Below are 17,807 nucleotides of genomic sequence, written 5' to 3' on the forward strand. Positions count from 1 at the left end.
AGGTCAGTAACAGGATGCCCAATGCGTTTCGTCACACAGATTTCATCAAGGGGTAAAGGCAGAATGGGACTGGGCTTCTATTTATGATAGTACTTATCCATACTTAATTATGACATCATATCCTGTCTTAAAATTAGGCCACTAATTGCTGGAGTTAGTATTATGGTTAATAAAGGAGGAGGGCTGCTGCTGGTGATTCTGCTGGGTCTCCGCCTCCTTGTCCCCGCTGCCGCCTGGGTTGCAGCACCTGTCCTATGTACCATTCACAGACATCTAGATACGGCGCATGTGCAGCAGCTGTGACGGTACTGTGCATGCGCAAAACTACGGCTTCTGTGGACTGCATCAGCAGCAGTCCATAGAAGCCGGCTAGGGCTGACGAGGCAGGGAGCTGGCTTCCTACAGGAGCTAGCTCTCTGCCTATTGCAGCCCAGTCTGGCAGTCTCGGAGGGAGGAAACACCTCTCAATGGGACTGCCTGTAGTGTCTGTGATTGACAGGTAAGACTTCCAATAGGAAGTCACTGCCAGTCACAGTGAAGCCAGTGCAGTCTCACGGACTACATCTGGCTTCACTGACAGTGAACTGAGTGGCGGATTTTACCTGTCGGGGGCTACAGTCCTGCAGCCTATAGGTAAAAATCGCCACTGTAGTAAGGTAAACATAGTTTCCAAAAGTCAAAGCTTGTACTAATTCTGTAGTGTTCTAGATGACATGATTCATATATTTTTTTCTAGGTTACAAATCTCTAAATAAAACTCTGATATAAAAGTGGGCTGCTTCTCTGTGTTTTTCTCAGAATGCCTGGCCTGGTTATAATTGTCCATTCCTATAACAGGGAGTACTTATTCATTGAAACAAGCCACTATAAGTAAATAAAGCCTCCAGTTATCTATGTAGAAATGTCACAGCTTGTGTTTTATAATATTGAGTCCACAATAGTTCATTTCCCGGGATTCGTTGAGTTGTGGCTTCAGCAGTAGCGGATCTTGCCACGGGCAAGCAGGACTTTTGCCCGGGGCGCCGCCTTCCGGAGGATAGTAAGAATTTTTTTTTTTCAGTGGCGCTACTCTACTGTACAGGGGGCATAACTGACCATGCCCCCTTATGAAGCTATGCCCCTATTTCCCGCCCGGGGCGCCAAAAGGGCAAGAACCGGCCCTGGGCTTCAGACACAGATTTATCTGTCAGTCAAAAGTTATTTACCCAGTCTGTGAGGATACTCCCTTTTATCTCACACCTTGAAAAGGGTGAGGGAGCATATTTATTTTATACTTTTTTATGGATTGTACCATTTTGTAATATCTCTGAATTTGTGATATTAAATTAATATTTACTAATTGGCCTTTAGCCTCTTGTTTGGGTGACTATTTGGTGAGGGGTTGTCTACTACAGGTCCCCAGATATAAGTATTCTTCAACATACAAGTTATACCTACGTGGGTTTTCTTGGAAGAATCATCATAAATACGCTTTATATAGCGCGCTTGGGAATTGTGTTATAATTTGTATGTCATTGAGATCTGCCAACAGGGATCTCTCCCATAGTGCTGATTTTGTTCGGGCGCAAGATAAGGGTACTGTTGTACTGTGTATGTGTATATATATATATATATATATATATATATAAATCTCCAAATAGACAGCACTCCCAGCAAGTAAACACAAGTGGTGCCTTCCGTTAGGGTCCTGTGCAGGGAACTCCAACAATAGCATACATACGGCGGCACTCCAATAAATCACGCTGACACCGGCAAGTGCTTCAACGTTTCGAGGGTTTATTCCCTCGTCATCAGGATAAAATACAGTGTACAAACTTACTTCTTAAATCCCCTCACCACACCGCGTGCAAGGCGCCCGGATCCGGAAACTGGTAGGCGTCGCCCTCATGTGACGTCATCCTCCACTTCCCGTCTCCATGGCAACCACAAGACAATAACAAACATACTGTGAAATGTAAAAAAGCATCATAAGGTCACAGAATAAATGACTACTCACATAATATGCATACATAATAGTCATATAGGATTTAAAGAGGCATTCAATCCACATTTTCTACAGGTACCATACTGCTTAAAGGCCTAATAAAAGACATCGTAATAATCATATATCTGTCACAAGAAGCAATGTAGCCCCAAATTTTCATTGAGGCCTCTTGGTGATAAAGTGCCCAACCTGTGGATCCACCTTGATTCACAGCGTAAGAGGGACAGAGATCTATCTCCTCCCCTAAGCCTCGGGGGAATATGATCTATGATCCTGTATCTAAGGGCCGATAAATTATGACCAGCACTCATGAAATGCCTAGAGACTGGCTGATCGCTGTATCCCTTTTCAATAGCATTTCTAATTGATAGTCTATGTGTGGCCATTCGTTCCCGCAGTGTCCTATCGGTTTTGCCCACATAGCTTAATCCACATGGGCATGTGATCATGTATACTATATAATTAGTAGTACATGTCACCCGATGTCTAATTAGGTACTTTTTGCCACTATGTGGATGCATGAAAAAGTCGCCAGCAACCATAGAGCGACAAGTTGTGCAATTCAAACATTTGTAGCATCCATTCTTCCTGGCTAGAAAGCATTGTTGGACACTATCATTCTTGACTATAGTGATATCCGTTTTCACCACCCAGTCGCGGATGTTTTTGCCGCGGGTGTAGCAGGGCATCAGAGTCTGATCTTTCAAATTTAAGTTCTTATCACTACTTACAATGGGCCATACATTTTTAGCAATTTTGTTAATATCACAACTCCTAGCATTATAATGATTGACCCACGGGATACGTGTAGATTCTGCCCTTCTAACTTTTGATGTAAGGAGTTGGTCACGTGGTATGGCCAATGCCCTGTTTTTTGATTGTGTCAGCTTTCGTATATCATATCCACGCTGCACAAATTTCTCAATCATATGGTCAATATTTGAGATAGCTACATTATGATCACTGCATATGCGTCTTGCACGTAGAAATTGGGAATACGGCAGACCATATTTTAATGGTTTTGGATGGAAACTTGCGGCATGAAGCAAGGTGTTACGGTCAGTGGGTTTACTATATAATTTTGTGCTGATGTGACCTCCCTCCAGTTCTACTAACACATCCAAAAAATGTACTGACCTACTATCTATAGAGAATGTCAATTTAAGGGGGCTATCTGAATTATTGTGTGTAGAGATAAATATATTAAATTCCTCCTCAGAACCTGTCCATATTAGGAACAAATCATCAATATACCTGGCATAAAATTTAATTTTATCACACATCTCAGGTCTATTGAAAAAAATGTCTTGTTCTGCCCTAAACATGTACGCATTGGCGTACGTTGGGGCCACATTGGACCCCATCGCACAGCCAGATGTTTGAAGATAGAACCGGCCATCATGTAGAAAGTAGTTTTTTGTCAATATCATTTCTAAGAGCTCAGTAATAAAGTTAATGCTTGGTCCTGTATACTGTGGATTGGACTGAATTAAATCCCTGACAGCACGTAAACCTTCATTATTAGGGATCACAGTATACAGATTAGATACATCTATGCTGCATAAGAAACTGTTAGTTGGTATATTTTCTACGGCATATAATTTTTTCAAAAAGGAGGTGGTATCCTGTGTATACATAGGATGGTTCATAATGCATGGTTGTATAAGGCAATCAAGATATGTTGAAATCGGTTAGAAGTGACCCCCTGGCCGAGATGATAGGTCTACCAGGTGGGTCTCTGTATCCCTTGTGAATCTTAGGGAGTGTATAGAGCAGAGGGACCACTGGCTTTTTACATAATAATGTTGTACTTAATTCAGATGAAATCTCCCCATTCCCTACTGCCCTATCCAAACATTTCTCCAACACACAACTGAAACTATCAGTAGGATCTTGCGGTAATAACCTATAAACATCCTCATTAGCCAGCTGGCGCTCAATCTCACGCTTGTATGCATCAATCCCTTGTATAACTATAGCCCCGCCTTTGTCAGCGGGGCGTATAGTTATATCTGAATATGAAGCCAGATCCTTTAAAGCCTTAAATTCACCTTTAGACATATTACTATATGCATTATTACTTGACTTAAAGGCAATCATACCCTCCACATCCTGGCTTAACATCCTAGAGAATGTTTTAATGGAATTACTATTGGTCTGTGGATCAAATGTGGATCTTTTTTGGAAACGTCGTACTGCCTGTGGTATATCAACAACATTCTTCACAGGTATTTGTAACCTATTACCCTGAAAATGTTCATGAAGTCTCAACTGTCTATTCAGGCGATATTTCTCCACTTCCCAGTTGAAGCTATCAAAGCCCCTACCGGGTACAAATGATAAACCACGGTTAAGTACCTTAAGTTCAAGTTCAGATAATACACGAGTAGATAGATTAATTACAATTTCTTGCGGTACGATTTTGGTGGTCGCCCCGGTCTTCGTCCTCCTGTTTTGGCCCCCTCTCCTCGTGAACTTCCTCTGCCGGCTAATTGGTCGTGTGTACCCACTCCTAAAGGGATCAGGGGACGTCTAGGGGCAAAGTCCGAATCACTTGTATTTCCCCGTCCCTGAGAGGAGTCAGAGTCGGCATAAAAGTCTCGGGTCGGTTTCTGCTGTCGTCGCTTATTCTCTCTAGAACCACTACCCACCCAATGGTAGACTTGGTTATGTTCATAATCCGCAATCACTTTTGATAACTTCATTTTTTTTATTTTTTTTTTGAATTGGATCAAGTTCTGTTTGTAAGTTATCAGTTGTTTATCCAATTTATCTAACCAATTGGTATTGGTGTCAGAAATCAGTGTAGAACGGTTGGCGGTCTCAAACTCTTTAATGGAATCCCTAGTCACAGTAAGCTCGCGTCCCACCTCCTCTATGACGAGGAGCATTAAATCGTAACTACATTTATTTAGGACTGCTATCCATCGTTTACAAAAGGGCACACTGTGTCGCCCGATGGTCGGGCAGTTCTTGACGCGGAAACCGCGTGGAATCCTTTTATCCTTATAGTAGTCACTTAAGGTCACGGCGTGATAATAATAATCTAATTCACACTGTTTAAGTCTGGACCATTCACGATATAGATGCTCATTCGTCTTGAATTCAGGTTCTAGGTGCATACTATCTTTGCATAGCATTTGTTCAGCCTCAGATTCCGAAAATGATAGGGCTGTCCCTTGAGTGATTTTGGCTAAATTCAAAGCTTCATATACTATTTCGTCAGGTATGCTGTGACCCTCAGCCATGTTTAAAAATAATCGGAGTCTGACGCTCCAAAAATGCAACCCGATGCACGTAGTGAATAAGGGTTAATTCAGTCCGGGTGCTCTATGTCTAAGGCAGGTCAGTGTCCGGTCACCATACCTCCCAGCATAAATCTCCAAATAGACAGCACTCCCAGCAAGTAAACACAAGTGGTGCCTTCCGTTAGGGTCCTGTGCAGGGAACTCCAACAATAGCATACATACGGCGGCACTCCAATAAATCACGCTGACACCGGCAAGTGCTTCAACGTTTCGAGGGTTTATTCCCTCGTCAACAGGATAAAATACAGTGTACAAACTTACTTCTTAAATCCCCTCACCACACCGCGTGCAAGGCGCCCGGATCCGGAAACTGGTAGGCGTCGCCCTCATGTGACGTCATCCTCCACTTCCCGTCTCCATGGCAACCACAAGACAATAACAAACATACTGTGAAATGTAAAAAAGCATCATAAGGTCACAGAATAAATGACTACTCACATAATATGCATACATAATAGTCATATAGGATTTAAAGAGGCATTCAATCCACATTTTCTACAGGTACCATACTGCTTAAAGGCCTAATAAAAGACATCGTAATAATCATATATCTGTCACAAGAAGCAATGTAGCCCCAAATTTTCATTGAGGCCTCTTGGTGATAAAGTGCCCAACCTGTGGATCCACCTTGATTCACAGCGTAAGAGGGACAGAGATCTATCTCCTCCCCTAAGCCTCGGGGGAATATGATCTATGATCCTGTATCTAAGGGCCGATAAATTATGACCAGCACTCATGAAATGCCTAGAGACTGGCTGATCGCTGTATCCCTTTTCAATAGCATTTCTAATTATATAGTATACATGATCACATGCCCATGTGGATTAAGCTATGTGGGCAAAACCAAAAGGACATTGCGGGAACGAATGGCCACACATAGACTATCAATTAGAAATGCTATTGAAAAGGGATACAGCGATCAGCCAGTCTCTAGGCATTTCATGAGTGCTGGTCATAATTTATCGGCCCTTAGATACAGGATCATAGATCATATTCCCCCGAGGCTTAGGGGAGGAGATAGATCTCTGGCCCTCTTACGCTGTGAATCAAGGTGGATCCACAGGTTGGACACTTTATCACCAAGAGGCCTCAATGAAAATTTGGGGCTACATTGCTTCTTGTGACAGATATATGATTATTACGATGTCTTTTATTAGGCCTTTAAGCAGTATGGTACCTGTAGAAAATGTGGATTGAATGCCTCTTTAAATCCTATATGACTATTATGTATGCATATTATGTGGGTAGTCATTTATTCTGTGACCTTATGATGCTTTTTTACATTTCACAGTATGTTTGTTATTGTCTTGTGGTTGCCATGGAGACGGGAAGTGGAGGATGACGTCACATGAGGGCGACGCCTACCAGTTTCCGGATCCGGGCGCCTTGCACGCGGTGTGGTGAGGGGATTTAAGAAGTAAGTTTGTACACTGTATTTTATCCTGATGACGAGGGAATAAACCCTCGAAACGTTGAAGCACTTGCCGGTGTCAGCGTGATTTATTGGAGTGCCGCCGTATGTATGCTATTGTTGGAGTTCCCTGCACAGGACCCTAACGGAAGGCACCACTTGTGTTTACTTGCTGGGAGTGCTGTCTATTTGGAAATTTATGCTGGGAGGTATGGTGACCGGACACTGACCTGCCTTAGACATAGAGCACCCGGACTGAATTAACCCTTATTCATTACGTGCATCGGGTTGCATTTTTGGAGCGTCAGACTCCGATTATTTTTAAACATGGCCGAGGGTCACAGCATACCCGACGAAATAGTATATGAAGCTTTGAATTTAGCCAAAATCACTCAAGGGACAGCCCTATCATTTTCGGAATCTGAGGCTGAACAAATGCTATGCAAAGATAGTATGCACCTAGAACCTGAATTCAAGACGAATGAGCATCTATATCGTGAATGGTCCAGACTTAAACAGCGTGAATTAGATTATTATTATCACGCTGTGACCTTAAGTGACTACTATAAGGATAAAAGGATTCCACGCGGTTTCCGCGTCAAGAACTGCCCGACCATCGGGCGACACAGTGTGCCCTTTTTTAAACGATGGATAGCAGTCCTAAATGAATGTAGTTACGATTTAATGCTCCTCGTCATAGAGGAGGCGGGACGCGAGCTTACTGTGACTAGGGATTCCATTAAAGAGTTTGAGACCGCCAACAGTTCTACACTGATTTCTGACACCAATACCAATTGGTTAGATAAATTGGATAAACAACTGATAACTTACAAACAGAACTTGATCCAATTCAAAAAAAAAAAAAAATTAAGTTATCAAAAGTGATTGCGGATTATGAACATAACCAAGTCTACCATTGGGTGGGTAGTGGTTCTAGAGAGAATAAGCGACGACAGCAGAAACCGACCCAGGACTTTTATGCCGACTCTGACTCCTCTCAGGGACGGGGAAATACAAGTGATTCGGACTTTGCCCCTAGACGTCCCCTGATCCCTTTAGGAGTGGGTACACACGACCAATTAGCCGGCAGAGGAAGTTCATGAGGAGAGGGGGCAAAAACAGGAGGATGAAGACCGGGGCGACCACCAAAATCGTACCGCAAGAAATTGAAATTAATCTATCTACTCGTGTATTATCTGAACTTGAATTTAAGGTACTTAACCGTGGTTTATCATTTGTACCCAGTAGGGGCTTTGATAGCTTCAACTGGGAAGTGGAGAAATATCGCCTGAATAGACAGTTGAGACTTCATGAACATTTTCAGGGTAATAGGTTACAAATACCTGTGAAGAATGTAGTTGATATACCACAGGCAGTACGACGTTTCCAAAAAAGATCCACATTTGATCCACAGACCAATAGTAATTCCATTAAAACATTCTCTAGGATGTTAAGCCAGGATGTGGAGGGTATGATTGCCTATAAGTCAAGTAATAATGCATATAGTAATATGTCTAAAGGTGAATTTAAGGCTTTAAAGGATCTGGCTTCATATTCAGATATAACTATACGCCCCGCTGACAAAGGCGGGGCTATAGTTATACAAGGGATTGATGCATACAAGCGTGAGATTGAGCGCCAGCTGGCTAATGAGGATGTTTATAGGTTATTACCGCAAGATCCTACTGATAGTTTCAGTTGTGTGTTGGAGAAATGTTTGGATAGGGCAGTAGGGAATGGGGAGATTTCATCTGAATTAAGTACAACATTATTATGTAAAAAGCCAGTGGTCCCTCTGCTCTATACACTCCCTAAGATTCACAAGGGATACAGAGACCCACCTGGTAGACCTATCATCTCGGCCAGGGGGGTCACTGTTCCAACCGATTTCAACATATCTTGATTGCCTTATACAACCATGCATTATGAACCATCCTATGTATACACAGGATACCACCTCCTTTTTGAAAAAATTATATGCCGTAGAAAATATACCAACTAACAGTTTCTTATGCAGCATAGATGTATCTAATCTGTATACTGTGATCCCTAATAATGAAGGTTTACGTGCTGTCAGGGATTTAATTCAGTCCAATCCACAGTATACAGGACCAAGCATTGACTTTATTACTGAGCTCTTAGAAATGATATTGACAAAAAACTACTTTCTACATGATGGCCGGTTCTATCTTCAAATATCTGGCTGTGCGATGGGGTCCAATGTGGCCCCACCGTACGCCAATGCATACATGTTTAGGGCAGAACAAGACATTTTTTTCAATAGACCTGAGATGTGTGATAAAATTAAATTTTATGCCAGGTATATTGATGATTTGTTCCTAATATGGACAGGTTCTGAGGAGGAATTTAATATATTTATCTCTACACACAATAATTCAGATAGCCCCCTTAAATTGACATTCTCTATAGATAGTAGGTCAGTACATTTTTTGGATGTGTTAGTAGAACTGGAGGGAGGTCACATCAGCACACAATTATATAGTAAACCCACTGACCGTAACACCTTGCTTCATGCCGCAAGTTTCCATCCAAAACCATTAAAATATGGTCTGCCGTATTCCCAATTTCTACGTGCAAGACGCATATGCAGTGATCATAATGTAGCTATCTCAAATATTGACCATATGATTGAGAAATTTGTGCAGCGTGGATGATATACGAAAGCTGACACAATCAAAAAACAGGGCATTGGCCATACCACGTGACCAACTCCTTACATCAAAAGTTAGAAGGGCAGAATCTACACGTATCCCGTGGGTCAATCATTATAATGCTAGGCGTTGTGATATTAACAAAATTGCTAAAAATGTATGGCCCATTGTAAGTAGTGATAAGAACTTAAATTTGAAAGATCAGACTCTGATGCCCCGCTACACCCGCGGCAAAAACATCCGCGACTGGGTGGTGAAAACGGATATCACTATAGTCAAGAATGATAGTGTCCAACAATGCTTTCTAGCCAGGAAGAATGGATGCTACAAATGTTTGAATTGCACAACTTGTCGCTCTATGGTTGCTGGCGACTTTTTCATGCATCCACATAGTGGCAAAAAGTACCTAATTAGACATCGGGTGACATGTACTACTAATTATATAGTATACATGATCACATGCCCATGTGGATTAAGCTATGTGGGCAAAACCGATAGGACATTGCGGGAACGAATGGCCACACATAGACTATCAATTAGAAATGCTATTGAAAAGGGATACAGCGATCAGCCAGTCTCTAGGCATTTCATGAGTGCTGGTCATAATTTATCGGCCCTTAGATACAGGATCATAGATCATATTCCCCCGAGGCTTAGGGGAGGAGATAGATCTCTGTCCCTCTTACGCTGTGAATCAAGGTGGATCCACAGGTTGGGCACTTTATCACCAAGAGGCCTCAATGAAAATTTGGGGCTACATTGCTTCTTGTGACAGATATATGATTATTACGATGTCTTTTATTAGGCCTTTAAGCAGTATGGTACCTGTAGAAAATGTGGATTGAATGCCTCTTTAAATCCTATATGACTATTATGTATGCATATTATGTGAGTAGTCATTTATTCTGTGACCTTATGATGCTTTTTTACATTTCACAGTATGTTTGTTATTGTCTTGTGGTTGCCATGGAGACGGGAAGTGGAGGATGACATCACATGAGGGCGACGCCTACCAGTTTCCGGATCCGAGCGCCTTGCACGCGGTGTGGTGAGGGGATTTAAGAAGTAAGTTTGTACACTGTATTTTATCCTGATGATGAGGGAATAAACCCTCGAAATGTTGAAGCACTTGCCGGTGTCAGCGTGATTTATTGGAGTGCCGCCGTATGTATGCTATATATATATATATATATATATATATATATACACACATATACACGGGGGTGCAAGTGGTGAAAGTAGAAAAAAATTACTAGTTGTACTGTGTGCACGCGCCTTCGGCAAAAAATGGGTGTGGTAACATGGGGCGTGGCCAATGAAAATGGGGGCGTAATACACATGACCCAAATAGTGCAGTGCCAGATACACATATGCCCCCACAATGTCAGATATGCCCCCCACGGTGCTAGATATGCCCCCACGGTGCCAGATACACATATGCCCCCACAGTGCCAGATATGCCCCCACAGTGCCAGATACACATGCTCCAACAGTGCCAGATATGCCCCCACATTGGCAAATACACAAGCCCCCCACAGTGCTAGATATGCCCCCACAGTGCCAGATACACATATTCCCCCACATTGCCATATATGCCCCACATTGCCAGATACACATGCCCCCACAGTGCTAGATATTCCCCCACAGTGACAGTTTAGATATTTTTACCTGCACGTTGCCAGGGCTTTCATGCGCATTTCCAGGGGTTTTACATGTTGTGTCATGCTTGTACCCAGGGGTTTATGCTTTGGGATCCATGCTCGATGCCACGGGGAATGCTCGTTGCCCAGGGGTAGCTAGGGATGGCTAATGATCATCGATGGATAAACCACCGATGGCCATCCCTAGCATTTGCATTTGATGGTGGGCACTAGCCCGCCAGCACTATAATGCTCTCTCCTTCCATCCTCCCTCCCCCCCTGTACTTCACTCGGCTGGCGGAGATTTCAGGAATGACACGATCACGTCATTCACTGGGCCGGTCGAGCAGAGTAAGGAGGGGGAGAGGGGCCCACCGCTGTCAAAGGGCCCACCGCTGTCAAAGGGCCCAAAGCAAGCCGCATTTCACCTCTTCACTGGCATGCCAATGTAGGCGACGTCGCTCATAGAGCATGTCGCCTAGTGTGTACCCACCTTAAGTTTGTATTGTATTCAACTTCCTTTCAATTTTACTTATGTTAAAAAGAATATGTATAGTTGATACATACCTCCCAACTTTTGATTCACATGGGTAGGAACTTGTGACTCATAAAGGTGGGCGTGGCTATGCATAATAATGCTAGAATTGTGCGTGATCAGTTTTACAGGCGTGTACCAGTGACGTGCGGTGAGGTCACTGGTTGGGGAGGCACTGGCAGCTAAGAAGCCCTCCCCCCTCCCCCCCCCCCCCCTGAAAAAAAAAAAAAAAGTGTGGTCCCCCGACACACCAGTAAAACCAGCACTAGGCAGAACCAGCTAGGGGGAGTAATGCCATAGCAGGGGAGACACTCAGTGTGGGGTCCCCCTGCCATTACATTAATCTGCCCCCCAGCCAGTCAGCCCAGGGTTGGAATTACTCGGAAAGTGGGAACCCCAAAAAATAAAAATGGGGTCCCCCCTCCCGAGCAGTAACCAGCACTGGGCTGATAGCCCAGTGCTATGCCCCGCACCCCTGGTGGCGGTGGGTGCGGGGTTCATTGTGTGTTAATATTGTTCTTTACAGGTGGCCTACAAGTCCCAGCAAGCCTGCCCCAGCATGCTGGCACTTGGAGAACCACAAGTGCCAGCATGCCCGGACACAAAGGGCCTGCTGGCACCTGTAGTCCACCTGCAAAGAATAGTAATATTGTTCTTTACAGGTAGCCTACAGGTCCCAGCAAGCCTGCCCCAGCATGCTGGCACTTGGAGAACCACAAGTGCCAGCATGCCCGGACATAAAGTACCCGCTGGCACCTGTAGTCCACCTGTAAAGAAAATATTAAAATAAAAACACCACACTATCTTGAAAATAAACTTTATTAAACTGGGTCTTCACCTGGGGGCGGCGGCCTTTAAGCTCTTTTGCGTGGCCGCCGCCTTCCCAGGGCTTCCGGCGTCTTCACCTGGGGGGGCGCCACCCCCCCAGGGCTTCCAGCGTCTTCACCTGGTGGGCGGCGGCTGCTAAGCTCTTTTGCATAGCCGCCGCCCAGCCAGGACTTCCGGCGTCTTCATTCTTCAGGAGCTCTTCACTGCTCCTCCTCCGCCGTCGGACTGACTCTCCTCCGCCTCGCGCTGACTTATATAAGTCAGCCGGCGGGGGCGGGGCGATGACGCGGCGGTGATTGGCTCGCGGCGGCCATCTTGAATTTCAAAAATTACGCTGAGGCGCCATTTTTGAAACTGGAACCGCTCCGCTGCCAAACTCTGCAGAATAAAGGTAATTTCCGCCACCGCACCACCGCCGCAACCCGCACCGCCGACGCCCGCTCCACCGCCGCATCCCGCCGCCCGCACCATCGCCGAATCCAGCCGCCCGCACCTCCTCCCCCACGTCGCTCACACAGTGATTGACAGCGGATCCAGGGACGGATCCGCTGGCCAATCACTGTGGCCTCACTGACAGGGACGTGCTTTCATAGGTTGAAAGCACGTCCCTGTATGAAAGCGGCACCACTAATGGTGCCGCTTTCCCATATATTTTCAATGGGCTTTTACAGCCCAAGGCTAGTCCCCGCCCGTGCCCGCCCCCCGCTCCCCATACTTTCCGCAGTGACAACGAGAGGCACCACGATCGGTGCCTCCCAAATACATAGAGAGGGGAGAAATGTAAAGAATAATATAAAGAAGATACATATGACACAGAATATGTGTCATATGCATCTTCTTAGTATTATCTTAATCATTATGACAGGGGAGGCACTGCCTCCCCTGCCTCCCCTGACTGCACGTCCCTGGCGTGTACAGAGCGATTTTATGCAGTATACACTTAAGGGCCCCATACACTAGAACGATAATGCCCGACTTCAGCCCAATTCGGCCATTCGGACCGATATATTGGGTAAAATCGGGCATTTTATTTGTGCTTTACAGCCGATCTGATCCGATGCGCGTTCCCGTGAGCATCGGATCGAATCACCCTAGATCCGACATATCACGAGTGCTGCACTCGTGATATGTCGGATCCCGCAGGAATGGATGGGATAGTAAAAGATCCATCATATGCAAAAGGACAGCATACGATGTATCTTTTACTATCCTGCTGCCTGGGAGGCTGCCGGGAGATTGAAGGGAAATCCTAGACGACATGACGGATCGTCATGTCGTTTTAGTGTATGGGGCCCTTAAGCCAACTGACGTAATATTATAGTTATTATCCTTTATTTATATGGTGCCACAAGGGATCTGCGGCGCCCATTTACAGAGTACACAAACGAATAATCAGAACAGGAAAACAGTGACTGCCCAGTCTGCTTCATGCCTCACTCTTCTATATAAGCAATTCACTGTACAGTATGTTATTTTGTCTTTGCTGCCATCTGGTGATTATCAGAAACATTGTTTTCATTTTTTAGCACCAAAAGGTTCCATACAATACTGTGTATATATATATATAACACAGGTTTTGAGAAACAGAGCATTAATACAAGCTTGCTAAATTGCAGTAAAAAACAAATTAAAAAAAAGCAATGGCATTTTATGATAACATTTTGTAAAAAGCGTTAGCCCAACTATACTGAAAATGATTGCAATTTTTTAAAGTGTCAAATTGCAAATGAAGTCAATATTGAATAGTGTGTTGCACTGTATTGCCTATCAAAAAGTTGGTGGTTTAAATTCCCAGGCAGGCAAAACCCTGTTTGTGCTATATATCCGGGGCAGTACGGACGGTGTAATGGTTAGCATTACTGCCTCACAGCACTGAGGTCATGGGTTCGATTCCCACCATGGCCCTAACTGTGTGGAGTTTGTATATTCTCCCCGTACTTGCGTGGGTTTCCTCCGGGTACTCCGGTTTCCTCCCACAATCCAAAAATATACTGGTAGGTTAATTGGCTTCCAACAAAAATGAACCCTAGCATGAATGTGTCTGTGTGTACATGTGATAGGGAATATAGATTGTAAGCTCCACTGGGGCAGGGACTGATGTGAATGGGCAAAATATTCTCTGTACAGCGCTGCGGAATATATTTGTGCGCTATATAAATAACTGGTAATAAATATATATATATATATATATATATATATTGCAATATACTGAGGCACTCCCGGACTTCCAACTTGGTGAAACAAATGCGGTGATTTAATTCAACGTTTCGGGGAACTGCCCCCCGTCATCAGGACACACACACATCAAACAGTGTACAAACTACAGTGCTTAAATACATACTTACAGGTCTCCAGCCTCCCAGCGCGTGTTCCCGGCGTCTGCGTCTCACTTCCTGTCCCGAGTGTGACGTCGCCCCGTAAGTGACGTCCGCCGGGCCACCATGCCAGGGCTAATCAGGTTGTCATGGTAATACAGCCGACGCTGCTGCCTCCCCATGTGCTCGGATACCCAGTTCCCAGTTAGTACTCATGGCGTTCATGTCCCCCTTCCGATCCCGACTATGCCATCGCCCCGGAAGTGACGTACGCCGGGTACTTCCCCAAGGACTTGTCCCCGTTGCCATGGTGATCCCACAGCAGCCTCCGCTGACTCCATATGACCTGCTGATGCATAATACATATTCAATAATAACAATGCAAATCATTATACAGTGCAACTATCAGCTAATAATAATAAAATACATATTCACTAAAACACATGTGTAAATATCCTAAATACAAGATCATACCTTGATTAGATATGAATAGATAGCACCAAACCTCTCTGTCGCCATCTAGTGACTACAATTCATTATCACATCCTAAATTAAAAATTAAAAACTAGTGTTGCTAACCTCCACTGTAATTAATATTCTACAATTGGTGTTAATATCGAACAATCTCCATGTGCAAATCTGTCAAACATATATAGACTATATTCTCTCCCACCGAGTCTATGTTGTTCATCACTAAACTATATCACCCATCCCTGCTGTCTAAAGCTGTATTATGCAACCACAAAAATAGTTAAAAGAAACAACTGAGATTTAGGGCTTCATTCAGCCCATGTGGGCTAACCGTATTCAAACGGTATATCCATTTGCATTCCAGTTGCAACAACTGCTTATCTCTATCCCCCCCTCTCAAGTTGGGGGGGATCTGATCAATTATTCTGTATCTGAGGTTTGCCATGGAGTGTTTGGCCCTAAGGAAGTGGCGTGCTACTGTCTGGTCACTCCTCCCTTCGCTGATTGCTGCTCTTAATGCTCCTCTATGTAGGGCCATTCTTTCTTTGAATTGCCTCTTGGTTTTCCCAACATAGTGGAGTCCGCAGGGGCAGGTGAGTAAATAAATGACATATTTCGAGGTGCATGTCACAGGATACCTGATGTGTAGTGTTTTCCCAGTGTGAGGGTGCGTGAACTTGCTGCCAGCAATCATATAGCTGCAGGTGACGCAACCTGTGCATTTGTAGCACCCTCCTGGTCTAGTCAAAAAATGTGTTTTAGGGGGTTCAAGCCCTGTTATATCTGTTTTTACCAAAAGATCTTTTAAATTAGGGCCTCTCGTGTAACTGGGAATAAGTTTGGTATTCTTCAATATTGTTAAATTGGGATCTTTAGTAATAATAGGCCATAACGCTTTGGCCCTTTTCGTGGTATAATTACTTTTTGTATCAAACTGGTTGACCCATGGGAGGCTATCCCTTTGACTTGAATCAGCCCCTCTGTCCTTCTCCTGTAACAGAACTGCTCTGTCCATCCCCATAGCCTTCTGTTTGGCTATTAATAAATCCTTACGTGGATAACCTCTCTCTACAAATTTATTCAACATGTCATCCAGCTGTTTATCCCTCTCTAATTCATCGTTGTTAATTCTACATACTCGGATGAATTGCGAGTATGGCAATCCTCTGACAGTAGTTTTGGGATGGAAGCTATCGTATTTAAGTATCGTATTCCGATCAGTCGGTTTGGAGAACAACTTGGTGTACAATTTCTGATCTACGCAAGAAATATTCACATCTAGGAAGTTTACCTCCTTTTTGCTCATGGTGAGGGATAATTTGGCTGGACATGAGGATTCATTGTGATCAGTCTGGGTATCCGAGCACATGGGGAGGCAGCAGCGTCGGCTGTATTACCATGACAACCTGATTAGCCCTGGCATGGTGGCCCGGCGAACGTCACTTCCGTGGCGACGTCACACTCGGGACCAGAAGTGAGACACAGATGCCGGGAACACGCGCTGGGAGGCTGGAGACCTGTAAGTATGTATTTAAGCACTGTAGTTTGTACACTGTTTGATGTGTGTGTGTCCTGATGACGGGGGGCAGTTCCCCGAAACGTTGAATTAAACCACCGCATTAGTTTCACCAAGTTGGAAGTCCGGGAGTGCCTCTGTATATTGCAATTTGTATTCAGGGATCTGTTTGACCCAAAGGAGAGCACCCTGGCAAGGTATCAGTAAGCTATCCAGGGAGTGCCGGCTGATGGAAAATGTTATATATATATATATATATATACAGGAAACAAAGGCTGCGGCACTCAGGGTCTTGTACTTGAAAAAGATTGTATTTGAAATTCAATTACATAGCGCACCCGCGCCCCATATATACATACATATATATAGAGAGAGAGAGAGAGGGAGAGCGAGACGGGCGGCACTCCACGGATTCAAAAACATGAGACAGCTACACAGGCTTGATTTCAACGTTTCAGGTGCTACTTTAATGGCACCTTTCGTCTAGATGCCATTAAAGTAGCACCTGAAACGATGAAATCAAGCCTGTGTAGCTGTCTCATGTTTTTGAATCCGTGGAGTGCCGCCCGTCTCGCTCTCTCTGTACTTGCTCCGTCTGGATCATGGGAAGGCACCCAGGTATTTAAAGCAACATATATGGAGTGCCGGTCATACTGGAACTGTATATATATATATATATATATATATATATATATATAAAATCTGCGGTGCGGTAATTTGCTCAGTAGAGGGGTGTATTGGTGCAGTGTCTAGGTGCTTAATCATTTTGGCAGCTAGTCTACAGTAAAAGTCTCTCTCACAGTCTCTCTCAAGTCTGCCTGCTGGCATAGCACAGGCTCCGGCCTGTCTTGGGGCCTAATTCAGATCTAATCGCTGGGCTGAAAATTTTGCTGTCCTGCGATCAGATAGTCGCCACCTCTAGGGGGAGTGTAAATTCGCCGTGGAAGTGTGCGATCGCATGTGTATGCCAAGCTGCGAAAATCCACTTTGTGCAGTCTCATCGCAGTCCAAGACTTACTCCTCCGTCAACACGAAACACATGTATAGTCATCTCACCAAGTCCATGTAACAACGCCCACTCCCGTTTCCGGCCGCCACAGCTGCGCCGTCATTAGGAGATGACATCA

General features: G+C 44.4%; 1 long non-coding RNA gene across 1 annotated transcript in view; it reads left to right on the top strand.

Annotated features, from left to right (window-relative positions):
- The first annotated feature begins 14,858 nt into the window (after positions 1-14,858).
- LOC134928253 (uncharacterized) overlaps positions 14,859-17,807 on the top strand; it is an 85,544-nt gene continuing 82,595 nt past the window's right edge. Inside the window, exon 1 of the long non-coding RNA XR_010177871.1 lies at positions 14,859-16,683. This is a non-coding gene — a long non-coding RNA (uncharacterized LOC134928253). The remainder of the gene's footprint in view (positions 16,684-17,807) is intronic.

The sequence above is a fragment of the Pseudophryne corroboree genome, chromosome 5 (assembly GCF_028390025.1).
Source record: "Pseudophryne corroboree isolate aPseCor3 chromosome 5, aPseCor3.hap2, whole genome shotgun sequence".
Lineage (NCBI taxonomy): Eukaryota > Metazoa > Chordata > Amphibia > Anura > Myobatrachidae > Pseudophryne > Pseudophryne corroboree.